This window comes from Oryctolagus cuniculus, chromosome 10, assembly GCF_051225735.1.
Source record: "Oryctolagus cuniculus isolate XC-2025 breed Fujian yellow rabbit chromosome 10, ASM5122573v1, whole genome shotgun sequence".
In the NCBI taxonomy this organism is placed as follows: Eukaryota; Metazoa; Chordata; class Mammalia; order Lagomorpha; family Leporidae; genus Oryctolagus; species Oryctolagus cuniculus.
In genome coordinates this window covers 44,869,789-44,884,664 of record NC_142876.1, presented here as the reverse complement: position 1 = coordinate 44,884,664, position 14,876 = coordinate 44,869,789, and the positions used below count along the sequence as shown (strand labels likewise).

Sequence of the window (14,876 nt, the reverse complement as noted above, 5' to 3'; positions counted from 1 at the left end):
GACCAGGACGAAGCACCTAGCTCCTGGCTTCAGATCAGCACAGCACGCCAGCCGTAGTAGCCATTTGGGGGGTGAACCAACGGAAGGAAGACCTTTCTCTCTGTCTTTCTCTCTCTCTCATTGTCTAACTCTGCCTGTTTAAAAAAAAAAACACTTTACAGAATATTGGAGGTGGAGATGAGAAGCTTCAATCTTTATTTTAAAATATATATATATTTTTTATATATTTGAAAGACATCAGTTATGGAGAGAGCAAGCGAGAGCGAGGGCGAGAGTGAGAGAGAGAGAGAGAAATCTTCTATCCACTGGTTCACTCTCCAAATGGCTGCAATGGCCAGGGCTGGGCCAGAGTCAGGAGCCAGGAGTCCCCCATTTGGGTGCTGGGCTGCAGGCACTTGGGCTATCTTCTGCTGCTTTCCCAGGTGCATTAGCAGGGAGCTGGATTGGAAGTGGGGCAGCCAGGGCTGACATATGATGCCTGTATGGGATGCTGGCATCGCAGGCAGTGGCTTTACTTGCTATACCACAACACTGGCCCTGGTGCCCGAAACTTCAGTCTTGGATGACAGATACCCATCTTTAGATGCCAAGGGTCATGCTGCTTGTTCAAGGTTATGCAAGGAGAAAGGTCAGCAGAGGTGGAAGAGTGACTTCCAGGAAGAAGAGTAAAGCTGGTCTATTTCTCAGTATATTTGAACATCTTCAAAGTGGAACACAGTAAGGTTTATGCAGGTTTTTGTTTGTTTGCTTTTTGTGGATGTTACTCTTTGTCAATAACAAAGAGAAAGACGCTGTAGTTTTTTCTTGGTCTCTGCAGCCGCAATTGTGACCTCCCTAGGAAAAGCCAAAAGGGCAATTCTTTCCTGATTAGGAAGTAGGAAATTTGACAGCTTCTGAAAACAAATGCTGTATTCCATTTACTAGCAAGCTGTTCTGGTTCGTCTTCTGTGTGGGAACTGGATAAAAACGGTCAGTGAATTCTCCAAAGGTCAGAATTTCAGAACTGCTGCCACGACTGTATTGTCACCAAGTATTAATGATTCTCTCACTAGCTCTCTTTTTTGAAGAGGCCTGGTCATGTCCAGGGGAATGCCAGGTACATTTTTCTTAATGTATGAGCACAAGTTACATATAACAACCTAACAACACAATACTGCCTCTTTAATGCTAATCTATTCCTTGCAATCTACTAGATACATGTAGAGTCATTGGTGTGTATCAAGAGAGCAAAATCAGATTCTGAAAATATCTGAAAGGATGCACTAGAGTGTACATAATAATGTATTTTAATCTGCCAGGCCTTAAAATTAATCATGAATTCCCACAGAGATTTTAATAATTTTGAGATGATGTTTTTTTTTCTCTTCTTCATAGAATAATATTCTTGGACAGAGTTTTCGAAATGCAGCAAGGGTAAAAAAGAAATTAGGTGGGGGAGGGGGAAACAGGGGCAATTTCTCACTTTGCCATCATAGAGGAGATGTATTTACCAGGGGAAACATGTTTTCTTTTGCTCCTAACTAAAAAGCAAGGAGGATGTTTCAAAGAAAGGCTTTATCACTCTGTAAAAGCCGGCAAATAGCGGGAAGTTTATTAGGGAATGGTGTACATTTGTTAGGCAGTGGGAATAGTCCTGGAGGGAAGAGGTACACTCTAGCGATGGGGTAGATGCCTGTGGAATGATACAGAACTTGAGTATCAGCAGTTTTCAGAGTTGCAGGGAGGAAGACCCTGGTGAACAAACTGCAATCAGCTCTAGAGAGGGTAACCATGTTATTTACTGAGCAAACCGAGACTTTTGAGAGGGAAATGAAACATAAATAATTAGGTGCCAGTACCTGAGTTTCCCTTAGTTGCAGGGCGCCTTGCAAGGGTTTGCAATGCAAGTTTCTGATATGCAGCTTCTATGCAGCTTCCTTTCCTTTCCTTTTCTTTTCTTTTCTTTCTTTCTTTTTTTTTTTTTTTTTTTTTTTTTTTTTTTTAGAGAGGAGATGGTGTCTGTCCCTTTGCCTCACCAAGATGCTCTGACTGTAAGCTAACTGGGTTCTTCAGACTATATCCAACAAGGATGATATGTAAAATGATAAATGCATAGCATTTTGCTTTCCTAAAAAGTAAACAATGATTTTCCCAGGGTACCAGAAAGCAGTAAATTCTTCAAGGTATATTGAGCTTTCCATGTCTTTTTAACTCTCCATAACATAGCCATTCTAAGGTCTGGCTACATAGAGAAAAGAATTGCTCTTGTGATAGAACAAATCTTGGTAACTTTTCCTAAAATTCAGTGGCCAGAACACATTTTTATTCCAATTCTTCCCATCTTGAAGTAGTACTTAAAAAAAAGCATACTTCACTCTCCCCAGTTCCTGTCTCAAAAATTTCCCAAGGGCCAAAGTGCTTGAGAGTTTATAGGAAAAACCCTGCGATTGTCCTCATTATTTTAGGAGACTCAGCACCTTTTCTTGGTCAGGTTATATGTGAAGATTTTTAAGTAATGGGAATTCTACATCTGAGAAGGAGTAGATATATGAGAAGGTCCAGCTATGAGAGAGAAGTAATTATGGAAGTAGAAAGAGGACTTTACCAGAACTACATTACCTGAAAATAATTTGCAAGCTGGTAGAATTGGGAATCTCACTAGTGTGAGAGCTACTTTCTTGCAACTTTGGGTTGGGATAGGATAAAGCTTGGAGATGCTAACTTGCTTCACCCTTCACTTCCCTTTCAAATTTCCCAAGTTCCTCTCTCCCATTGAATCATTGCCATTCATTGCTTCAAGGGACAGTACTCCTGAATGCAGGACACAATAGATCAGAGAAAGCAAAAAGAGCAGAAGTCCCTGGTCTCTGGGTTCAAGAAAGTCCTCTGAAATTTCTTAGTAGATCAAGTGGCTGGGAGAGGAAGTGTCATGCGAGGGGCAGGATGGGCCAGAGAATCACCTGGGCTTGTTTTTAAAGCCCAGCTTCTGCTTGTGCCTGAGATCCTGCATATCTGACAAAGCTAAAAGTGTTACAAAGCTGCCTGTCATTTGTCCTCACTTTGAATAACAAAGCCTTACATAATAGCCCCAAAAGGAAACAAGTGAAAAGACTGATGAATCAGCCCCTAGGGCTAGAAAAAGTAAGAGTTGCTTCTATGAAGAGCACTTGGAGTAGTAGCTGTGAAAGGGCCTATTGGCTGCTGTGGCATGGGGCTTGCTGTGGGGGTAGATATGAGAGCAACCCAGGCACGTTCCCTTTGGGAAGTCCTTCCTGGGACCAGGCACCAACAGAGGAAACAGAAATGATTGCCGCGCACTCTACAATAGCACTGTATGGATGTCTTCCTCGCCCCTGGAGCTACTTGGAGAGGTGAAGGTGAAGGAGCAAGTCACTGGGTTTCTGTACTCCGTGTGAGGGATATGGGAGGCTCCTGAGAGGGGAGAGGGCTCAGTAGAGATAGGGAGCCCTGGGGTTGGGATGTGTGTCTTTACACATGGACCTGAATCCGTCCATGGCGCAAAATTACAGCAAAGTGGCCAAAGGCAAGATAGGAAAGTTACTTCTCATTGAGAACTTGCAGGGGATAAAAGATGCCTGATTGCTTTTAAGTCTTCCTGGAATTTTAATGTCACTTTAGGGAAAGAGGGAATATTGATACAGACCTGCAAAGTGGACTGAGCTTGTCCTAAAGAGGCTGAGATAATGCTGAAGTGACTGACAATAAGCCTTGAGTTTATTAGAACTAAAGTAATTTCCCCTTATTAGGTGAAAGGGGAGTTTAAGATAGGGATTATGTGCATGCATAGAAAACATTTTTAAAAGCTCCATCTTTCATATACCTGAGTATTTGCTTATGAAATATCTATGCATTACATTGGAATTCTCATTACCAAGCATACTGCTCATTGTATGCTAGACTTCTAAATGTCTGTTCAATGAGTAAATGGAATGAAAACAACTTAGCCTCTCAAAAACAAATAAAACTGCACAGAAAAACAAAAAGAACATTCTCTATAACAAGTTCATGAAGGTCAAATTTAATACTTGTCTTAAAGATTTAAAAAGCTCTCTTAGGAAATTGTTGATTGTCAGTGCTATACTTCCAGGGACAGGAAAGTAGTAGTAAGAGAGCTTGAAGCTTGTCACAGACCAAGCACATCCTAAAGATGCAGGTGCGATGTTTGGGTGTGCACCAAAACAGAGTGAGATTAAAAATTTTTCTATATCATTTATTTTTCTGAAGATTTATTTACTACTTGAAGAGCAGAACTAGAGAGAGAGAGAGAGAGAGAGAGAGAATCTTCCATCTGCTGCTTCACTCTCCAATTGGCAGTAATGGCTGGAGCTGGGCCAACCCAGCTTTATACACTACACCACAATACTTGTCCCTATTCTATCTTTAAAAATGGGAGAGACAAGAATCTAACTGAAAATTATTTTTGTGGTCTTTCTTAGAAATATGAAAATGATTTCTTGAATTTTCTCACAAATACAATTTCAGCTTTAAAAAATAAGTCTTAAAATATAATCAGAGGTCAATTTTGTCCTCACTATAGTAGTTCTGGTTGTTAATACATTCATAACAGATACAGAACCAAAGCTACAGTTTCTACCTACACTATTTTAAATTTTTGATTAATATTGTGTGTTTGATATGAGACCTAACATATAAAGCTAAAAATGTCATATGCCCTGCAGGGAGCCCTTTATTTCTAGTGACATATATTGGAGTTATTCTTCTTTGTTCATATGATTTACCTTCAAAAATCTATTGAATGTGCCCCCAGAGAGTGCAGATAGCTGTTTTAATAATCATATTGGTATTCAGGTGGAATGGAGTGGGTAGAACTGAAAGAACTTGCAGGGAATATTGTTCCTGGGATCTCTGGTTCCACCAGCCTGCATGTAATTGTTAAAGTGCTGTAGTATAGCTAAAGCTTGCTGAAGGAAGTTTGCAATTCCATTCTTGTAAATATGGATCTTTCCTCCCCCTTCCAAGGTTTCAGAATCCTTATCTCATAGAAGTGGCACAGTGTACTATAAGGTCAACAGATGGCAGGGTTATCCTATCTCTGTCTCTCCAACAAAGGGCCCTGGAATTTACCCAGAACATTTGACTAGTGTCCTGTGACCTTAATAGAGCTGCTATTCAAAGTCTCCAAATTCTGCTTATGACTGGGTGATTATGTGCTATCAGAATGTACTGGTGAACTTGACCTGTAGTGGTGGCATGAATTTCATGAAAGCAATGGAGAACTGTATGCTTTGAGTACAGCATAAAATATAGAGTGATAGAATGGTCCATTTTAATCTCTTGCTTATGATATTCTTTTTAGGTATCCACATCACTCATGACAATCTGCGTTCTATATTGAAATTTTAGGGTATATATTTTCCTGTATCCATAATTTTATAAGTAATTTCATTTCATTTTTAACACAATGTTTGTGAAGTGTATATTTATGCCCATTGTATGGATAAAAAAATAAGGTCTGGAAAGGTGAAATAACTTGCCCAACTCCCAGGGGCAGGAAAGGCATCAGTAGTTCCAAGTTGATAAAAAGGGTGGTAGAGTTTAGTTATGGGTTGATTATTCTTCCTGTTTTGGTGAATGATAGTGAAATTTGCTTCACCAAGGCACAGATGGCCTCATGACATTGCATCGCACAATGTGACAAAGGTAGAGTTAGAAAAGATATTCTGGCCCCTGATTCTCTTGCTTCTTCCATCACTCCCATTTATAGTATCTGAAAGACAGTTCCCTTAAATTTACCTCTGTCAGTATAAATCACTACATGGAAGCAATTTATTTCTCCAGATACCTCTTGACATTTTCAGCCACCTTTAAAAACTAACCTTGTAATATTTTAATTGAACAACATTGCTTGTGTTTCTAACATTGATATGGATTTTACACAGCTGTTTACACTAATATGTGTTAAAATGCCTAATTACCACTGCAATCACAGCCTGGCTCAATATCTTGCCAGCTCTTAAATATGTAGTTGTGTCTTAATCAAACACAAACGTCAATGAGCATCCTAAACTCCGCAATTTGTAAACTGGATTAAAGGCCATAAATGTGACCCTTCAAACAAGAACACAGAATTTTGCATAGTTCATGCTAATCTGCTCATCTACTCATTTTGTTTCCTAGATTTTCTTTTCTTTCTTTCTTTCTTTTTTTTTCTTTTTTTTCTTTTCTTTTCTTTTCTTTTTTTTTTTTTTTTTTTTTTTTTGACAGACAGAATGGACAGTGAGAGAGAGAGACAGAGAGAAAGGTCTTCCTTTTTGCCGTTGGTTCACTCTCCAATGGCTGCCGCGGCCAGCGCGCTGCGACTGGCGCATCGCTCTGATCCGAAGCCAGGAGCCAGGTGCTTCCTCCTGGTCTCCCATGGGGGTGCAGGGCCCGAGGACTTGGGCCACCCTCCACTGCACTCCCGGGCCACAGCAGAGAGCTGGACTGGAAGAGGAATAAGCGGGACAGAATCCGGTGCCCCGACCGGGACTAGAACCTGGTGTGCCGGCGCTGCAAGGCGGAGGATTAGCCTATTGAGCCGTGGCACCGACCTGTTTCCTAGATTTTCAAAATGCTTGTTGATAAAATGAAGTCAGAGTGTGAGAAGAGGTGCAAATTCATTAGAGGTATTTAGGTGGCCTGAAAATGGCAGTCCTACAACAACATTTTTTAATGTGTGACTTTGTGTTTATAGCTAAATTAAATAATTGGCGGTCAATTCTTTAGCCTATTGGATAAGCTTCTTATAACTTTTCAGCAAGTATTTGGACACCTATTAAATATTAGTGACTACAATAGAGCCAGTACTTGCAATGTATCATCAGGGTCAGATTATCCTGTGTTTAAGTCACAGTGGGAGCATGGAGGAGGGCGTAATTGTTTACCACTAAGGGCTCCGGGAAAACTTCTTAAAAAGACACATGTTTTTAGGCCAGGCATTTGGCATAGTGGTTAAGATGTCACTTGGGATAACTGCATCTCACCAGAGTGCTTAGCTCTACTTTAATTCCAGTTTCCTTCTCATACACACCCTGGGAGACAGTGACAATGGCCCAAGTAGTTGGGTCCCTGTCACCCAGGTGGGAGACCCAGATTGAATTCTGGCTAGGCTCCTGGCTTTCGCTTGTCCTGGTCTTGTCCTGGTTGTTGGAGGCATCCAGGGAGTGAACCAGCAGTTGGAAGATCTCTCTTTGCCCATGTCTCTCCTTGTCTCTCCGTCTTTCATATAAACTGAATGAATGAATGAATGAATGAATAAAAGAGACATATTTGCATTGGAAAAATGTAATGTTTTCCAGCAGGACAAGCAGGGGAACTACAGCTGGGAATTAGAAAATAGCAGCCACAGTCCCCAGTGAAATTGAAGATGGCAGTTCTGGGAACTACATTAGCTCTGTGTGGCTGAGGTGGAGAATCCTGCTTGGAGAAACCTTGGAGATACCACATTAGGCAAACTTCCTGCTGCCTGTTGGCAAGGATAGCATGTCTCCATAATAGCAAGAGAGTGTATCAGCTGTAAACTACCAAGAAGGGAGTGTTTATTGGAGAGTTTATTGACCCATGGAAATCTTGTCAGTGGTTGCCTGAACTATCTCCAAAGAAACATGTGCCCCAACGTCCAATCAGCTTATACTTTAGAAGCCTTCGATGGTCTATGGAAATAGCAAGGAATCATTAGGTTTATCTCTCTTCTCTTTGTTTGATTTATTGACTGAGTCATGTATTCATTCTTGCATTCATTCAATAAATGTCTACCTAGCCCCAACAATATTTCAGTGTTTGTGATAGTCACTGAAGAAATGACAGGGACAATCTCTTCTCTCTGAGAATGAGAGATTATGGGATAAAAGCATCAGGCAATTTGGCAAAGAATGAGAATAATGCTGTCACCTACATTTGTCTCATAAGTAGAAACATACCATTTTCCTGACTGTAGGTTCTCTATTTTACTTTCTATTCACCATATTTAAGAGAATATTTATTTTTTTCAATGAACTACCATTTATCTAGAGTTAAAATACACTCAAGACTAAAATAACTGGGATTTTAAAAAGGATTTCTCCTTTAAAAAAGGAGAAAATGGTAAGGAATTGGGAGCTTTGGCAGTTCTGAAACTTCAAAATTATATCCTGGAAATACTGAATATCAGATTTAATTCTTATATCTTCATCATGTAAATATTACATAGTAAAATCATATTTAGAATGGATATCACTAAGATGCATAAGTGTAGTTCAAATCAACAAAGCTGAATTATGACTATTTTAACTTTTGGACTCACAATCTCACCAAGAGCACAGGTATATGTCTGGTGTTTGGCATGGTGTATGTTCATGGTAGATCATATTATGGTTCCTTATTTTACTCTCTTTTGCCCACAGCCTTTGCCACATGTTTTTGCAGTCCCTTCCAATCCAGTGATATTGGTCTTGGCCGTGTGATTTGCTTTTGGCTATGGTAAGTGAATGGGAGTGACAGTGCTGAGCTTCATTCTTGGGAAACATCACTGTTGCCACCTTCCACACCTCTGCCTGGGCCATGGGAAGAATATGTTGCTTCCCATAAGCAGTTAGTTCAGGAAGAATGAGAGATGAGTGGAGCAGAGCATCTGAGCTGACCCACAGAGTTAGGAACATAACAGTCCATTCCAACTGGCGGATAGCACTGAGTTTTGGGGGGCGTACGGGTTTCTTAGCCACCCATGCTATGTCAATAATTCAGTACAATATGAAATCACATAGAAATATTCCAAGTTCCTTTCTTTTCTTTCCCTTTGCTTATTTTCTAATACAACTTAGTAAGATGGTCTATTTATATTTAGGCAAAATAGTAGCAGAATGTGCGATTTACTGATTTTTTTGTAATGATACCTTTTCTCATCTTTGGATATTTAGGTATATTGTTTTGTAGCATCAATCTATTAATAAGGGGGTACTAGTCTGGGTTCCTTTTTGGTTCACACATTTTATTATTGAATGAAAATCACTTCATATTTTTGGGCCTCTGTGTTATCATATATTAAGCATGTCTGCTCCAGTTAGTCTCATTGAGTTATTGTGCAAATAAAAATTAAATAATGGAGGCCAGCACTAAGGCATAGCAGGTAAAGATACCACCTACAGTGCCGGCATTCATTACGGGTACCATTTTGAGTCCTGGTTGCTTCCTTTCTTATCCTGCTCCCTGCTAATGTGCCTTGGAAAGCCATGGAAGATGGCGTAAGTGTTTGGGCCCCTGCACCCATGTGTGGGACACTGGGATGAAGCTCCTGGCTTTGGTCTGGCCCTGCCCAGGTCATTGTGGCCATTTGAGGAGTGAACCAGTGAGTGGAAGATGTCTCTCTCTCCCTCTCTCTCTCTCTCTCTCTCTCTCTCTGTCTGCCTCTTCCTTCCTCTCTGTAACTCTGCCTTTCAAATAACTAATTAAATTTTTTAAAAAGAAAATTGAATATTGTATGGAAAAGTGCTTTTCAGGTGTTTAATATACTACTAGTTCAGTAGATTATTTCTTATTTATTAAATTGACCTACTAAAAATATGTTGTTGGGGTAGGCATATGGCCTAGTGGTTAAGACTCCAGTTAAGATGCCAGCATCTGGGGCTGGCTTTGTGGTGTATTGGGTAAAACTGCCACTTGTGGCACTGGCATCCCATATGGAAACTGGTTTGTGGCCCAGCTGCTCTACTACCAATCCAGCTCTCTGCTAATGTGCCTAGGAAAGCAGTGGATTATGGCCCAAGTATTTGGGCCCCTGCACCCACATGGGAGACATGGATGAAGTTCCTGGCTCCTGGCTTTAGCCCTTCCTAGCCCTGGCCATTGTGGCCACTTGGGGAGTGAACTAGCAGATGGAGGACCTCTCTCTCTCTACCTCAGCCTCTCCTTCTCTGTAACTCTTTCAAGTAAAAAAATAAAATATAAAGATGCCAGCATCCCATATCATAGTGCCTAGGTTCAAGTTCTGGCCCAGCTCCCAACTACATCTTCCTGCTACATGCACTCTGGGAGGCATCAGGTGATGGCACAGGAGGTTGAGTTCCTGCCATCAATGTGCAACACCTGTACTGGGTTCTCAGTTCCCAAGTTTGTCCTAGGCCAGTCCTGCACATTGCAGGTATCTGAGGATTGAACCTGCAGAGGGAAGCTGGTCTGTCTCTCAAATAAGAAATAAAAATTTAGGCTGGTGCTGCGGCTCACTAGGCTAATCCTCCACCTGTGGCACCGGCACACCGGGTTCTAGTCCCAGTTGGGGCACCAGATTCTGTCCCGCTTGTTTCTCTTCCAGTCCAGCTCTCTGCTGTGGCCAGGGAGTGCAGTGGAGGATGGCCCAAGTGCTTGGGCCCTGCACCCACACAGGAGACCAGGAGAAGTACCTGGCTCCTGGCTTCGGATCAGCGTGGTGCACCAGCATCAGCAGCCATTGGAGGGTGACCAACGGAAAAGGAAGACCTTTCTCTCTGTCTTTCTCTCTCACTGTCCACTCTGCCTGTCAAAAAGAAAAAAATTACAAATTTAAAAATAAGAAAATAAAATTATGGTGCCAATTTTATACTAATGACTTTTCATCCACATGAAGATAATCAGAATACCTAATTTCTGAAAACTCTGTTCCCAGAAAAGGATTATGTTTTGTTTCCACTTTCTTTTTTTGGTCATTATCATCAAATTGATGATCATCTTTTATCTAGTATGGCTTCATATAAATAAAAAGAATTTGTCATCTTGAGTAAAACATTTTACACGGTTTTTAAAAAACAGGGATGATGTGGAATATGATAGAATCATTTTGGAGTCAGAGATATTTGAATTTGAACCCTGGGACCACAACTAACTAGCTGTATTGCTTTAGGAAAGTTAAATAACCTTTCTGAATGTCAAATTTCTCATTTCTAAAATAAGGATAATGGCAAATAATTTGTAACGTTACTGTGAGGACTGGTGATGGTGTTGGGACCACTTGAAAAGTGGTCCGTAATTGCCATCTCAGTACAATTGCACTACTTTGGCTTCTGAAACAGAGCACACCTGAGTCCCTGTCATGATTCTCACAGCACTTTTTTTTTAACTTAAATTTAATGCATATAAATCTCCAAAGTACAGCTTATGGATTACAATGACTCCCCCTCCCCATAACTTCCCTCCCACCCACAGCCCTCCCCTTTCCCGCTCCCTCTCCCCTTCCATTCACATCAAGATTCATTTTCAATTCTCTTTATATACAGAATATCAGTTTAGTATATATTAAGTAAAGATTTCAACGATTTGCACCCACATAGAAACACAAAGTGAAAAATACTGTTTGAGTACTAGTTATAGCATTAAATCACAATGTACAGCACATTAAGGACAGAGATCCTACATGGGGAGTAAGTGCACAGTGACTCCTGTTGTTGACTTAACAAATTGACACTCTTGTTTACGGCATCAGTAATCACCCTAGGCTCTTGTCATGAGTTTCCAAGGCTATGGAAGCCTTTTGAGTTCACCAACTCTTATCATATTTAGACAAGGTCATAGTCAAAGTGGAAGTTCTTTCCTCCCTTCAGAGAAAGGTATCTCCTTCTTTGATGACCTATTCTTTCCACTGGGATCTCACTTGCGGAGATCTTCATTTAGGTCATTTTTTTTTTTTTTTTTGACAGAGTGTCTTGGCTTTCCACGCCTAAAATACTCTCATGGGCTTTTCAGCCAGATCCGCATGCCTTAAGGGCTGATTATGAGGCCAGAGTGCTGTTTAGGACATTCGCCATTCTATGAGTCTGCTGTGTATCTTGCTTCCCATGTTGGATCGTTCTCTCCCTTTTTTGTTCTTTCGGTTAGTATTTCAGACACTAGTCTTGTTTATGTGATCCCTTTGGCTCTTAGTCCTATCATTATGATCAGTTGTGAACAGAAATTGATCAAATGGACTAGTGAGATGGCTTTGGTACACGCAACCTTGATAGGATTGAATTGGAATCCCCTGGTATGTTTCTAACTCTACCATTCGGGGTCCCAAATTGTACATCTCTTCCTTCTCTTATTCCCACTCTTATATTTAAAAGGGATCACTTTTGAGTTAAGTTTCAACACTTAAGAATAACTGTGTATTAATTACAGAATTAAACCACTAGTATTAAGTAGAACAGACAAAAAAAAAACACTAAGAGGGATAACGTATTAAGTTGTTCATCAACAGTCAGGTAAAGGGCTGATCAATTCACCATTTCTCATAGTGTCCATTTCACTTTAACAGGTTTCCTTTTTGGTGCTTGGTTAGTTGTCACCGATCAGGGAGAACATATGATATTTGACCCTTTGGGACTGGCTTATTTCACTCAGCACAATGTTTTCCAGATTCCTCCACTTTGTTGCAAATGACCGGATTTCATTGTTTTTTTACTGCTGTATTTAGTCTATAGTTTAAATATCCCATAATTTCTTTATCCAGTCTACTGTTGATGGGCATTTAGGTTGATTCCAGTTCTTAGCTATTGTGAATTGAGCAGCAATAAACATTAAGGTGCAGACCGCTTTTTTGTTTGCCAATTTAATTTCCTTTGGGTAAATTCCAAGGAGTGGGATGGCTGGGTTGAATGGTAGGGTTATATTCAGGTTTCTGAGAAATCTCCAGACAGACTTCCATAGTGGCTTAACCAGTTTGCATTCCCACCAACAGTGGGTTAGTGTCCCTTTTTCCCCACATCCTCTCCAGCATCTGTTGTTGGTGGATTTCTGAATGTGAGCCATTCTAACCGGGGTGAGGTGAAACCTCATTGTGGTTTTGATTTGCATTTTCCTGATGGCTAGTGATCTTGAACATTTTTTTCATGTGTCTGTTGGCCATTTGGATTTCCTCTTTTGAAAAATGTCTATTGAGGTCCTCGGCCCATCTCTTAAGTGGGTTGTTTGTTTTGTTGTTGTGGAGTTCCTTGATCTCTTTGTAGATTCTGGTTACCAACCCTTTATCTGTAGCATAGTTTGCAAATATTTTTTTCCCATTCTGTCAGTTGCCTCTTCACTCTCCTGACTGTTTCTTTTGCAGTACAGAAACTTCTCAATTTGATGCAATCCTAATAGTTAATTTTGGCTTTGACTGCCTGTGCCTACAGGGTCTTTTCCAGGAAGTCTTTGCTGGTGCCAATATCTTGCAGGGTTTCTCCAATGTTCTCTAATAATTTGATGGTGTCAGGTCGTAGATTTAGGTCTTTAATCCACGTTAAGTGGATTTTTGTGTAAGGTGTAAGGTAGGGGTCTTGCTTCATGCTTCTGCACGTGGAAATCCAATTTTCCCAGCACCATTTATTGAATAGACTGTCCTTGCTCCAGGAATTGGTTTTAGATCCTTGATCAAATATAAGTTGGCTATAGATGTTTGGATTGATTTCTGGTGTTTCAATTCTGTTCCATTGGTCTATCCATCTGTTTGTATACCAGTACCATGCTGTTTTGATTACAACTGCCCTGTAGTATGTCCTGAAATCTGGTATTGTGATTCCTCTGGCTTTGTTTTTGTTGTACAAAATTGCTTTAGCTATTCGAGGTCTCCTGCATCTCCATATGAATTTTAGCATCATTTTTTCTAGATATGAGAAGAATGTCTTTGATATCTTGATTGGAATTGCATTGAATCTATAAATTGCTTTTGGGAGAATGGACATTAAAGCAAGTCTCAGCAAATTTACAAGAATTAGAATCATACCATGCAGCTTCTCAGACCACAGCAGAATGAAGGTGGAAATTAGCAACTCAGGAATTCCTAGAGAGTATGCAAACACATGGAGACTGAACAACATGCTCCTGAATGAACACTGGGTCATAGAAGAAATCAAAAGAGAAATCAAAAACTTTCTGGAAGTAAATGAGGATAACAACACAACATATCAAAACCGATGGGATATGACAAAAGCAGTGTTGAGAGGAAAGTTTATAGAAATAGGTGCCTACATCAAGAAATTAGAGAGGCACCAAATACATGAGCTTTCAATGCATCTCAAGGACCTAGAAAACCTGTAGCAAACCAGACCCAAATCTAGTAGGAGAAGAGAAATAATTAAAATCAGAGAAGAAATCAACAGGATTGAATCCAAAAAAAATTACAAAAAATCAACCAAGCGAAGAGCTGATTTTATGAAAAAATGAATAAAATTGACACCCCATTGGCCCAACTAATTAAAAAAAGAAAAGACCCAAATCAATAAAATCAGAGATGAAAAAGGAAACGTAACAACAGACACCACAGAAATAAAAAGAATCATCAGAAATTACTACAAGAACCTGTATGCCAGCAAACAGGGAAATCTATCAGAAATGGATAGATTCCTGGACACATGCAATCTACCTAAATTGAACCATGAAGACATAGAAAACCTAAACAGACCCATAACTGAGTCAGAAATTGAAATAGTAATAAAGGCCCTCCCAACAAAGAAAAGCCTAGGACCAGATGGATTCACTGCTGAATTCTACCAGACATTTAAAGAAGAACTAACTCCATTTCTTCTCAAACTATTCATAACAATCAAAAAAGATGGAATCCTCCCAAATTCTTTCTATGAAGCCAGCATCACCTTAATCCCTAAGCCAGAGAAAGATGCAGCATTGAAAGAAAATTACAGACCAATTTCCCTGATGAACATAGGTGCAAAAATCCTCAATAAAATTCTCGTCAATAGGATACAACAACACATCAGAAAAATCATCCACCCAGACCAAGTGGGATTTATCCCTGGTATGCAGGGATGGTTCAATGTTCGCAAAACAATTAATGTGATACACCACATTAACAGACTGCAGATGAAAAACCATATGATTTTCTCAATAGATGCAGAGAAAGCATTCGATAAAATACAACACCCTTTCATGATGAAAACCCTAAGCAAAATAGGTATAGAAGG

The 14,876-nt window shown here is 40.1% G+C and overlaps 1 long non-coding RNA gene across 2 annotated transcripts; it reads left to right on the top strand.

Moving 5' to 3' along the window:
• The first annotated feature begins 3,119 nt into the window (after positions 1-3,119).
• On the top strand, positions 3,120-10,487 carry LOC149123754 (uncharacterized). 2 transcript variants are annotated; one of them, XR_016214060.1, is made up of 3 exons: positions 3,120-3,350; positions 8,382-8,457; positions 10,286-10,487. It is a non-coding gene; the product is annotated as an uncharacterized LOC149123754 (long non-coding RNA). The 2 variants fall into 2 exon arrangements; XR_016214059.1 differs by having other exon boundaries at positions 3,120-3,356.
• Positions 10,488-14,876: the final 4,389 nt, after the last annotated feature.